Raw genomic sequence first — 12,659 nt, forward strand, 5'->3', positions numbered from 1 at the left:
CCCTTATCGGTCATGTGTTCTCTCTTCCCCGGGAGAGGAGGGGCATGCCCTGGCCTGCACTCTCTGCCACATCCCCTCTAGTTCTGCAAGCACAGAGGAAAAATTGAGAATACATGTCAATTATACAGCTGGAACTGCTCATGTCGCTATTTTGGGTGTATTAAAGTCATTACATCAAAAAAGAAGGGATTTCACTTTGATGATGAATATTCCCATAGCCATAGACGTGCATGAACAATATGTTTTCTGGTCAGAGATGTCTTCTGATCTCATGATGTATAACTGTGTAATTAGCTGGAAGTACAATTACATGTTATTATGACATATAGACAATGTTGCATAACACATTCCTGGTTAAAGTTGGGTGGAGAGGATCATTCTTTTTGGTGACAATTTGAGCTCTGAATGAATATGCTGTCTTTGACAAATGAGGTGTTCCAAGACAACACTAACAACCTCTTTGGCTGCAAGGCAGCAGCTACTCTTCCTGGGGTCCGTCAAAATTAAGGCAGTTCTATCATTTTAAAAAGATTACAATACATTCACAACAGATTTCACAACACATTAACCTATTTCTTTAAACAGCCACTTCAAACTTTAGCCACTGCTAGCTAAAAATGGATGAGAATAAAATCTGCACAGCACACAAAAAACACATATCAAACTCTACTGCCACATATCAACAACACAAAATCCATGTGTACGTGTGTATAGTGTGTATGTTATCGTGTGTGTGTGTGTGTGTATGCATGATTCTGTAACTATGTTTCTGTTGCTTCACATTCCCCGTTGTTCCTTAAAGTGTATTTTTATAATTTAAAAAAAATCAAATTTTACTGCTTACATGAGTTACTTGATGTGGAATGGAGTTCAATGTAGTCATTTCTCTATGTAGCACTGTGCGCCTCCCATAGTCTGTTCTGGACTTGGGGACTGTGAAGAGACCTCTGGTGGCATGTCTTGTGGGGTATGCATGGGTGTCCGAGCTGTGTGCCAGTAGTTCAAAAAGACAGCTCATTGCATTCAATATGTCAATACTTCTCATAAATACAAGTAGTGAGGAAGCCAATCTCTCCTCCACTTTGAGACAGGAGAAATTGACATGCATCTCATTAATGTTAGCTCTCTGTGTACATCTAAGGGCCAGCCGTACTGCCCTGTTCTGAGCCAATTGCAATTTTTCTAAGGCCCTCTTCGTGGCACCTGTCCACATGACTGAACAGTAGTCCAGGTGTGACAAAACTAGGGCCTGTAGGACCTGCTTTGTTTATAGTGCTGTTAAGAAGGCAGAACTGCACTTTATTATGGACAGACTTCTCCCCATCTTAGCTACTGTTGTATCAATATGTTTCGACCATGACAGTTTACAATCCAGGGTTACTCCAAGAAGTTTAGTCACCTCAACTTGCTCAATTTCCACATGATTCATTACAAGATTTAGTTGTGGTTTAGGGTTTAGTGAATGATTTGTCCCAAATACAATGCTTTTAGTTTTTAAATATTTAGGACTGACTTATTCCTTGCCACTCATTCTGAGACTAACTGCAACTCTTTGTTAAGTGCTGCAGTGTATAGTGTTGAGTCATCCGCATACATAGACACACTGGCTTTACTCGTTAATAAAGATTGAAAAAAGTAAAGGGCCTAGACAGCTGCCCTGGGGAGCTGCCTCGATTATGTTGGAGAGACTTCCATTAAAGAACACTCTCTGTGTTCTGTTAGTCAGGTAACTCTTTATCCACAACAAGGGGTGTAAAGCCATAACACATATGTTTTTCAGCAGCCGACTATGATCGATAATGTCAAAAGCTGCACTGAAGTCTAACAAAACAGCCCAAAGGTTTTCCAAAAGTTTACTAAGGGTTGGTGACAGGCTGATTGTTTGGCTATTTGAGCCAGTAAATCGGTCTTTACTGTTCTTAGGTAGCGGAAGGACTTTTGCTTCCCTCCAAGCCTGAGGGCACACAGTAGAATTGAAGATATGGCAAATAGGAGTGGCAATATCATCTGCTATTATCATCAGCAATTTTCCAATTTTGTCAGGCCCCGGTGGTTTGTCATTTTTTCACGTCTTCAAAATTACAATGCATGTAATTCAAAATTTGGCCAGATATACTTGGATGTGTAGTGTTAGCATTTGTTGCTGGCATGTCATGCCTAAGTTTGCTAATCTTGCCAATTAAAAAATCATTAAAGTAGTTGACAATATCAGTGGGATTTGTGACAAATGAGCCATCTGATTCAATGAATGATGGAGCTGAGTTTGCCTTTTTGCCCAAAATTTCATTTAAGGTGCTCCAAAGCTTTTTACTACAATTCTTTGTCATTTATCTTTGTTTCATAGTGTAGTTTCTTCTTCTTTTTATTCAGTTTAGTCATGTGATTTTTCAATTTGCAAATTGGTTGTGCAGCCAGAATTATTTGCCATTCCTTTTGCCTCATCCCTCTCAACCATACAATTTTTTAATTCCTCATCAATCCACAGATATTTAACAGTTTTTACAGTCATTTGTTTAATTGGTGCATGCTTATTAGTAACTGGGATAAGCAATTTCATAAATGTGTCATGTGCAGCGTCTGGTTGCTCCTCATTACATACCACGGACTAACAAATATTCATTTACATCAACAACATAGGAATCACTTATTGTATGATCTCTTATACACTATATTACGCCCAACCTTTGGAACTTTGTTTTTCCTAGATAAGATGCTAGTATATTGTAATCACTACATCTGAAGCATTTGCATACTGCTTTAAAGCAAATTTCTGCAGCATTAGTTAAAATGTGATCAATACATATTGATGATCAAATCAAATCAAATCAAATTTTATTTGTCACGTGAGCCGAATGCAACAGGTGTAGACTTTACAGTGAAATGCTGACTTTCAAGCCCTTAACCAACAATGCAGTTTTAAGAAAATACCTAAAAAAAGTAAGAGATAAGAATAACAAATAATGAAAGAGCAGCAGTAAATAACAATAGTGGGGCTATAAACAGGGGGTACCGGTACAGAAGGTCTGATTTCATTATAACTGAAACAGGATCCAAGTGGTATCTATAAAGATCCAGTCCATTAAAAAAACTGGAGGCCTCTTATACTTCAGTGTTGTGATGCAAAAATTCTAGCTAAATGCTTGCTGCATAGAATTAAAAACGTTTTGTCAGATATTATTCATCCTAATCAGACAGTTTTTTTTACATGGACAATACATTGGAGATAATATAAGACAAGTACTGAAAACAATAGAACACTATGAAAAATCTGGTAAACCAGGCCTGCTATTCATAGCTGACATTGAAAAGGCTTTGATAAAGTACGTCTGGAGTTTATATAAAAATGCATAGAATATTTAAATTTTGGAGAATCTCTTATAAAATGTGTTAAAGTTATGTATAGTAACCCTAGGTGTAAAATAGTAAATAATGGCTACATCTCAGAAAGTTTTAAACTGTCAAGAGGAGTAAAACAAAGTTGTCCACTATCGGCATATCTATTTATTATTGCCATCAAAATGTTAGCTGTTAAAATTAGATCCAACAATAATATTAAGGGATTAGAAATCCATGGCTTAAAAACAAAGGTGTCATTGTACGCTGATGATTGATGTTCTCTTTTAAAACCACAATTAGAATCCCTCCACGGCCTTATAGAGGATCTAGATACTTTTTGTAACCTCTCTGGATTAAAACCAAATGATGATAACTGTACTATATTACATATTGGATCACAAAAAAATGCAACTTTTACATTACCGTGTAGTTTACCAATAAAATGGTCTGACATACTCGGTATACATATCCCGAAAGAAAGAAATGATCTCACTCCAATACATTTTTATAGAAAGTTAGCAAAAATCGATAAGATCATGTTACCATGGAAAGGAAAATAACTGTCTATTTGTGGAAAAATCACCCTGATGAACTCTTTAGTCATATCACAGTTTACCCATTTGCTTATGGTTTTGCCTACACCTAGTGACGTGCTTTTTGAATTATATGAACAAAAAAATATTCAAAATATTCAAATTATTTGGAATGGCAAGCATAGACAAAATTAAAAGGGCCTATTTATATAATGAATATGAATTCGGGGGGGGGGGGGGGGGAATTATTAAATATTAAAGCATTAGACCTCTCACTAAAGGCATCAGTCATACAAAAGTTATATTTAAATCCGAAATGATTCTCTAGTAAATTAGTAAGACTGTCTCACTCCATGTTCAAGAATGGCCTTTTTCCCTTTATTCAGATTACAACTGCTCACTTTCGGTTATTTGAAAATGAAATAATCTACACAATATCATTATTTTTTAAACAAGCCTTACAAAGTTGGTTGCAATTTCAGTTTAATCCACCTGAAAAGACAGAACAAATAATTCAACAAATATTGTGGTTAAACTGAAATATACTAATTGATAAAAAAACATGTTTCTATAAAATATTTAAAAAAAGGAATAATCTTTGTAAAGGACATCATAAATAGGACTGGTGGAGTTATGTCACACATGCAGCTAACACAGACATATGGAAATGTCTGCTCTACCCAAAATTACAGCCAACTAATTGCAGCAGTACCCCAAAAATGGAAGAGGCAAGTGCAAGGGGGGAAAAGTAAGGCCCTGTATTAAAGACCAAAAATTGTTAAAGAAATTGTGATAAATAAAAATTTATGCCAATTTCATTTAAGGACCATATAAATTGCAAAATAGTTGGGAAGAGATTTTCAATATACTGATTTCATGGCACATAGTCTATGAATTGACACGCAAAACGACGCCGGATTCAAAACTTCACGGATTCAAAACAAAATTCTTGCAACCAATAGAATGTTATATATATGGGGGATACAATCTTCCCAGCTCTGCAGATCACTTATTTTGGTACTGTCCATATGCATTTTCGGTCACAGGTCCTGGAATGGCTGAAGAATTGCAACATTTACCTAGAACTAACGCTGCAGATAGCAATACTGGGTGATTTGAAAAGTCATAGTCAATCGATCAATAATATAATAATTATTTTAGCAAAAAAATTTATCTTTAATTTACAATCTGTAGAAGCTATGAGAATAGAAAGGTTCAGTACTATTCTGAAGCATCACAGCACAATTGAAAAATATATGGCAAATAGAAATCCAAAATGGATGGTGTTAAGAGATAGATGGGAGAGGTTGAATGGAGCTGAAGGGTGGGACAAATAACAAGATAACCAATGTAAAACATACAGGGTCTGTAAAATGTATGTAGCTTTTGAAATTTTGTCAAATAGCACAGTTACAAATAGAAATCAAACTGGATGGACATCAGAAATAGAGGAAGGCCAGGACGAAAAAACAAACAAAAAAACAACAACATATAACTATTGTAAAATAGATTGTGTCTGTATAATGTGTATAAGATGTATAATCTGAAGGTAGAAGCCTAAGTGTTATTGTTTATTAGTTTACTCCAATTGGGAGAGGGGTGGTAGGGTTTGCGGGGAATAATAAAGGTATATTTTAAAAAAGTGTGTATGTATGTATATGTGTATGTATGTATATATATATGTGTATATGTATATATATACAGTTGAAGTCGGAAGTTTACATACACTTAGGTTGGAGTCATTAAAACTCGTTTTTCATCCACTCCACAAATTTCTTGTTCACAAACTATACATTTTACATTTTTTACATTTTAGTCATTTAGCAGACGCTCTTATCCAGAGCGACTTACAGTAGAGTGCATACATTTTATTACATTTTTACATACTGAGACAAGGATATCCCTACCGGCCAAGAGCAGACGCTCTTATCCAGAGCGACTTACAGTAGAGTGCATACATTTTATTACATCTTTTTTTTTTTTTATTAATTTCTTTACATACTGAGACAAGGATATCCCTACCGGCCAAACCCTCCCTAACCCGGACGACGCTATGCCAATTGTGCGTCGCCCCACGGATCTCCCGGTTGCGACAGAGCCTGGGCGCGAACCGAGCCCAGCCTGGGCGCGAACCCAGAGACTCTGGTGGCGCAGCTAGCACTGCGATGCAGTGCCCTAGACCACTGCGCCACCCGGGAGACGGGTTTTGGCAAGTCGGTTAGGACATCTACTTTGTGCATGACACAAGTAATTTTTCCAAAAACTGTTTACAGACAGATTATTTCACTTATAATTCACTGGATCACTATTCCAGTGGGTCAGACATACATTAAGTTGACTATGCCTTTTAACAGCTTGGAAAATTCCAGAAAATGATGTCATGGCTTTAGAAGCTTCTGATAGGCTAATTGACATAATTTGAGTCAATTGGAGGTGTACCTGTGGATGTATTTCAAGGCCTACCTTCAAACTCTTTGCTTGACATCATGGGAAAATCAAAAGAAATCAGCCAAGACCTCAGAAAAAAAATGTTGGACCTCCACAAGTCTGGTTCATCATTGGGAGTAATTTCCAAACTCCTGAAGGTACCACGTTCATCTGTACAAACAATAGTATGCAAGTATAAACACCATGGGATCACGCAGCCGACATACCGCTCAGGAAGGAGATGTGTTCTGTCTCCTAGAGATGAACGTACTTTGGTGTGAAAAGTGCAAATCAATCCCAGAACAACAGCAAAGGACCTTGTGAAGATGCTGGAGGAAACAGGTACAAAGTATCTATATCCACAGTAGAACGAGTCCTATATTGACATAGCCTGATTGGCCGCTTAGCAAGGAAGAAGCCACTGCTCAAAAACCGCCATAAAAAAGCCAGACTACGGTTTGCAACTGCATGTGGGGACAAAGATCGTACTTTTTGGAGAAATGTCCTCTGGTCTGATGAAATAAAAATAGAACTGTTTGGCCATAATGACCACCGCTATGTTTGGAGGAAAGAGGGGGAGGCTTGCAAGCCGAAGAACACCATCCCAACAGTGAAGCACGGGGGTGGCAGCATCATGTTGTGGGGGTGCTTTGCTGCAGGAGGGACTGGTGCACTTCACAAAATATATGGCATCATGAGGAAAGAAATTATGTGGATATATTGAAGCAACATCTCCAGACATCAGTCAGGAAGTTAAAGCTTGGTCGCAAATGGGTCTTCCAAATGAACAATGACCCCAAGCATACTTCCAAAGTTGTGGCAAAATGGCTTAAGGACAATAAAGTCAAGGTATTGGAGTGGCCATCACAAAGCCCTTGATCACATTGAGGGAGAGGTTGTTGTCCTTTCACCACACGGTCAGGTCTCTGACCTACTCCTTATAGGCCGTCTCATCGTTGTTGGTGATCAGGCCTACCACTGTTGTGTCATCAGCAAACTTAATGATGGTGTTGGAGTCGTGCCTGGCCGTGCAGTTATGAGTGATCAGGGAGTACAGGAGGGGACCTAGCACGCACCCCTGAGGGGCCCCCGTGTTGAGGATCAGCGTGGCAGATGTGTTTTTACCTACCCTTACCACCTGGGGGCGGCCCGTCAGGAAGTCCAGGATCCTGTTGCAGAGGGAGGTGTTTAGTCCCAGGGTCCTTAGCTTAGTGATGAGCTTTGAGGGCACTATGCTGTTGAACGCTGAGCTGTAGTCAATGAATAACATTCTCACATAGGTGTTCCTTTTTTCCAGGAGGGAAAGTGCAGTGTGGAGTGCAATAGAGATTGAATCATCTGTGGATCTGTTGGTGCGGTATGCAAATTGGAGTGGGTCTAGGGTTTCTGGGATAATGGTGTTGATTTGAGCCATGGCCAGCCTTTCAAAGAATCTCATGGCTACAGAGATGAGAGCTACGGGTCGGTAGCTATTTAGGCAGGTTACTTTAGTGTTCTTGGGCATAGGGACTATGGTAGTATGCTTCAAATATGTTGGTATTACAGACTCAGACAGGGAGATGTTGAAAATGTCAGTGAAGACACTTGCCAGTTGGTCAGCGCATGCTCGGAGTACACGTCCTGGTAATCCTTCTGGCCCTGTGGCCTTGTGAATGTTGACCTGTTTAAAGGCCTTACTCGCATCAGCTACGGAGAGCGTGATCACACAGTCGTCCAGAACAGCTGATGCTCTCATGCATGTTTCAGTGTTACTTGCCTCGAAGCGAGCATAGAAGTTATTTAGCTCGTCTGGTAGGCTCGTGTCACTGGGCAGCTCTCTGCTATCCTTCCCTTTGTAATCTGTAATAGTTTGCAAGCCCTGCCACATCCGACGGGCGTCAGAGCCGCTGTAGTATAATTCGATCTTAGTCCTGTATTGATGCTTTGCTTGTTTGATGGTTTGTCTGAGGGCATAGCGGCATTTCTTATAAGCTTCTGGGTTAGAATCCCGCTCCTTGAAAGCGTCAGCTTTACCCTTTAGCTCAGTGCGAATGTTGCCTGTAATCCATGGCTTCTGGTTGGGGTATGTACGTACAGTCACCCTGGGGACGACGTCCTTGATGCACTTATTGACAAAGCCAGTGACTGATGTGGTGTACTACTTCAAAACAAGTTATGAACAATGCAAAAAAACAAACAAAATAGCATGGTTGGTTAAGAGCCGATACGACGGCAGCCATCCCCTCCAGCGCCATTTTCATTTCATTCCTGTGCTGTTTGTAACTACCCTGGTAGGGTGACTGATAACCTGAACCAGGTTGCAGGCACTAGTTACAGTTTGAAGCTTTCTCTTGAGTGGGCAGCCTGATGAAAGCCAGTCGATATTTAAATCACCCAGAAAACATACCTGTTTGTTGATATCACATACGTTATCAAGCAGTTCACACATGTTATCCAAATACTAACTGTTAGCACTTGGTGGTTTATAGCAGCTTCCCACCAGAATGGGCTTTAGGTGAGGCAGATTAACCTGTATTCATATTACTTCAACAGTATGTAACATGAGATCCTCTCTACGCTTTACAGGAATGTGGTTCAGAATATAAACGGCCACATCTCCACCTTTGGCATTTCTGTATTTTCTGTAGATCGTATAACCATGTATTGCTACCACTGTATCAGCAAAGGTGTTATCTAAGTGAGTTTCAGAGATTGTCAGAATATGAATGTCATCTGTTACCAGCAAATTATTGATTTCATGAACCTTGTTTCTTAAGTTACATATGTTAACGTGGGCTATTTTTTAGCACTTTTCTGGGATGCTTGATTGTTTTTATTGCTTTACTGGGAAGTTTAGCAGGGATAAACATACTCATGTTATTTATGTTAGTGCAGGGTGAGCTGCACACAGTGGACTTCCTACTAGGGCACACTGTCTCAGAGCTAACAGTATCACTCTGGTTCATAGGCACATGATTACTGCATACAATAGCTGTGGGATCAACAGAGACATTCAGGGAAGTAAGAGGGACATACATTAGGTTACTTCCATTGTGTCTTCCAATGCCCCTGGGATAATGTACATTTGCTGAAGCATTATGACAACTCAGCGACACAATGGTAGGGATTAAATGAGCTGGGCTTGGGTCATTGATAAGTCATTGTCTTATCATTGTGAAATGCTGCAACCTGGTCTCAGAGCCTTTCGTATTATTCTGTATTTAATTCCGTGTCACTCCAGTTAGTTTGATATGTTACGTTTCGTATGGTATGTATTAATTTGTGGATGTCCATCGGCCGTTTCGTATGATATTGTCACGTTCCTGACCTTATTTTCTTTGTTTAGTCTTGTTTATTTGGTCAGGACGTGAGCTGGGTGGACATTCTATGTTATGTGTTTCTATGTTGGGTTTATTGTTTGGACTAATATGGTTCTCAATCAGGGGCAGGTGTTTGTCATTGTCTCTGATTGGGAACCATATTAAGGTTGACTGTTTTCACTGTTTGTTTGTGGGTGATTGTTCCTGTTCATTGCGTTCTTCGTTGTCTGTATGTTCACATGTTCAGGTCTGTAGCGTCGTTAGTTTCATTTTCGGTTTATTGTTTTGTTCGTGTTGTTAAGTGTTTCCAATAAATATGGAAACATACCACGCTGCGCTTTGGTCCTCCTCTCTTCCACCAGCAGATGTTCTGAAAGAGTTGCAAAACCTGGACCCATACAAATCAGCTGGGCTTGACAATCTGGACCCTCTATTTCTGAAACTGTCCGCCGCCATTGTCGCACCCCCTATTACCAGCCTGTTCAACCTCTCCTTCGTATCATCTGAGATCCCCAAGGATTGGAAAGCTGCCGCGGTCATCTCCCTCTTCAAAGGGGGAGACACCCTGGACCCAAACTGTTACAGACCTATATCCATCCTGCCCTGCCTATCTAAGGTCTTCGAAAGCCAAGTCAACAAACAGATCACTGACCATCTCGAATCCCACCGTACCTTCTCCGCTGTGCAATCCGGTTTCCGAGCTGGTCACGGGTGCACCTCAGCCACGCTCAAGGTACTAAACGATATCATAACCGCCATCGATAAAAGACAGTACTGTGCAGCCGTCTTCATCGACCTGGCCAAGGCTTTCGACTCTGTCAATCACCACATTCTTATCGGTAGACTCAGTAGCCTCGGTTTTTCTAATGACTGCCTTGCCTGGTTCACCAACTACTTTGCAGACAGAGTTCAGTGTGTCAAATCGGAGGGCATGTTGTCCGGTCCTCTGGCAGTCTCTATGGGGGTACCACAGGGTTCAATTCTCGGGCTGACTCTTTTCTCTGTATATATCAATGATGTTGCTCTTGCTGCGGGCGATTCCCTGATCCACCTCTACGCAGACGACACCATTCTGTATACTTCTGGCCCTTCCTTGGACACTGTGCTATCTGACCTCCAAACGAGCTTCAATGCCATACAACACTCCTTCCGTGGCCTCCAACTGCTCTTAAACACTAGTAAAACCAAATGCATGCTTTTCAACTGTTCGCTGCCTGCACCCGCACGCCCGACTAGCATCACCACCCTGAACGGTTCCGACCTAGAATATGTGGACATCTATAAGTACCTAGGTGTCTGGCTAGACTGCAAACTCTCCTTCCAGACTCATATCAAACATCTCCAATCCAAAATCAAATCTAGAGTCGGCTTTCTATTTCGCAACAAAGCCTCCTTCACTCACGCCGCCAAACTTACCCTAGTAAAACTGACTATCCTACCGATCCTCGACTTCGGCGATGTCATCTACAAAATAGCTTCCAATACTCTACTCAGCAAACTGGATGCAGTTTATCACAGTGCCATCCGTTTTGTTACTAAAGCACCTTATACCACCCACCACTGCGACCTGTATGCTCTAGTCGGCTGGCCCTCGCTACATGTTCATCGTCAGACCCACTGGCTCCAGGTCATCTACAAGGCTATGCTAGGTAAAGTGCCGCCTTATCTCAGTTCACTGGTCACGATGGCAACACCCACCCATAGCACGCGCTCCAGCAGGTGTATCTCACTGATCATCCCTAAAGCCAAAACCTCATTTGGCCGCCTTTCCTTCCAGTTCTCTATTGCCTGCGACTGGAACGAATTGCAAAGATCTCTGAAGTTGGAGACTTTTATCTCCCTCAACAACTTTAAACATCTGCTATCTGAGCTGCTAACTGATCGCTGCAGCTGTACACAGTCCATCGGTATATAGCCCACCCAATTTACCTACCTCACCCCCATACTGTTTTTATTTATTTACTTTTCTGCTCTTTTGCACACCAGTATCTCTACTTGCACATGATCATCTGATGATTTATCACTCCAGTGTTAATCTGCTAAATTGTAATTATTCGCTCCTATGGCCTATTTATTGCCTACCTCCTCATGCCTTTTGCACACATTGTATATAGATTTTCTTTTTTTTCTTTTTTTTCTTCTACTATGTTATCGACTTGTTTATTGTTTACTCCATGTGTAACTCTGTGTTGTTGTCTGTTCACACTGCTATGCTTTATCTTGGCCAGGTCGCAGTTGCAAATGAGAACTTGTTCTCAACTAGCCTACCTGGTTAAATAAAGGTGAAATAAAAAATAAATAAATAAAAAACGACGAGCGTTACAGATATGTTAGGAATTACAATTCACATTATATGTTACGCATTTGCAAAACGTATGAAATGTTATGAATTCTAGCTAGGTGGCTAATGTTAGCTAGGCTAGGGGTTAGGGTTAAGTTTAGGAGTTAGGTTAAAGGGTTAAGTTTAGGGTTATGGGAAGAGTTAGCTATAAGGGTTAAGGTTAGGGTAAGGGATAGCTAAAATGGTTACGATTGGGGGAAGGGTTAGCTAACATGCTAAGTAGTTGCAAAGTAGCTAAAATGTAGTAAAAAGTTAATTAGTTAAAAAGTTAACTAGTAAATAGTTAAAAAGTTAAAGCTAATTAGCAAAAATACTAAAGTTGTCAGTGATAAGATTTGGACTCGCAACCTTTGGGTTGCTAGTAGTTTGCATTATACACCCACCCATCCATCCACCCACCCATCCATCCACCCCACTTTTGTGTTTGCCTTAAGTAAACATCTGTCTCATGTAACCATACCAAATCAAATCAAATCAAATCAAATTGTATTGGCCACATACACATATTTAGCAGATGTTATTGTGGGTGTAGCGAGAAGCTTATGTTCCTAGTTCCAACAGTGCAGTAGTATCTAACAATTCACAACAATACACAAATCTAAAAGTAAAAGAATAGATTGTAACATATCATACTAATTTGAGTGTCCCGGATTAGGGCTGTTGCGGTGACCGTATTACTGCCGCACTGGCTGTCACGAGTCATGAAGGCAGTCAAATTCCACG

Source organism: Salvelinus alpinus, chromosome 7 (genome assembly GCF_045679555.1).
Source record: "Salvelinus alpinus chromosome 7, SLU_Salpinus.1, whole genome shotgun sequence".
In the NCBI taxonomy this organism is placed as follows: domain Eukaryota; kingdom Metazoa; phylum Chordata; class Actinopteri; order Salmoniformes; family Salmonidae; genus Salvelinus; species Salvelinus alpinus.